This window comes from Octopus bimaculoides, chromosome 16 (assembly GCF_001194135.2).
Source record: "Octopus bimaculoides isolate UCB-OBI-ISO-001 chromosome 16, ASM119413v2, whole genome shotgun sequence".
Lineage (NCBI taxonomy): Eukaryota > Metazoa > Mollusca > Cephalopoda > Octopoda > Octopodidae > Octopus > Octopus bimaculoides.
Window position 1 is genome coordinate 10,433,343 of NC_068996.1, and position 1,109 is coordinate 10,434,451.

The 1,109-nt window shown below is 43.6% G+C and overlaps 1 protein-coding gene across 1 annotated transcript in view; it reads right to left on the reverse strand.

The window, feature by feature from the left end:
* The window catches only part of LOC106873940 (AH receptor-interacting protein), a 48,627-nt gene that overhangs the window by 36,484 nt on the left and 11,034 nt on the right, over positions 1–1,109 (reverse strand). The gene's annotated exons all lie outside the window — the stretch shown is intronic.

The window sequence follows — 1,109 nt, forward strand, 5'->3', positions numbered from 1 at the left end:
AGAGCCACAATGGCCCAGTGGTTAGGGCAGCAGACTCGCAGTTGGAGTCTGCGGTTTCGATTCCCAGACCAGGCGTTGTGTGTGTTTATTGAGCGAAAACACCTAAAGCTCCACAAGGCTCCGGCAGGTGGGGGTGGTGAACCCTGCTGTACTCTTTCACCACAACTTTCTCTCACTCTTTCTTCCTGTTTCTTGAGTAACGCTGCGATGGACTGGCATCCCGTCCAGCTGGGGGGAACACATATGCCTTAGAAACCGGGAAACCAGGCCCATGATCCTGGCTAGGCTTTGAAAGGGTGACGTTTATCGCTTCTTGACCACGTGCTTTCTGGTTCAGATCTACTGTATGGCACCTTAAGCAATTGCTCCAGGCCCACAAAAACTTTGAGTGTAATTGCAAGTTAGAAACCGAATATATATAAAACATCAACATTTCCATGCTTGCATGAGTCAGATGGAATTTATTGAAGGAAATCTTTTTATGGCCGAATGCCTTTACTGTTGCCAACACTCACCTGCTTCCAATCTCCTCTCATTGCCAGACTGGCTTTCATGGAATATTGGAAATGAATGATTCCTTGTATGGCATGCAATTACAAGTGTCACACAATGTCTAGACAAGGAGACACAAACAAACAACACAGTCACATACACTTATACATACATACATACATACATACACACATTCATACACACACAGACATAAACATACACACAGAGACATAAACATACACACGGAAGAGTCTTCAGTTACCACCCAACAAATCTAATTATAAGGCTTTGTTCAGCCTGGAACTATAGTAGAAGATACTTGCCGAAGGTTCTATGCATTTGGACTGAACCCCAAAATCATGTGACTAAATAAGAAACTTCTTGACCTCACAACTATATCTTGGCTTAATTATACTGCCTCCTCCTCCTCCTCCTCATCATCATCATCATCATTGTCATCGTTATCGTCATCGTTATCGTCATCGTCATCGTCATCGTCATCGTCATCGTCATCATCATCATTGTCATCGTTATCGTCATCGTTATCGTCATCGTCATCGTCATCGTCATCGTCATCGTCATCGTCATCATCATCATTGTCATCGTTATCGTCATCA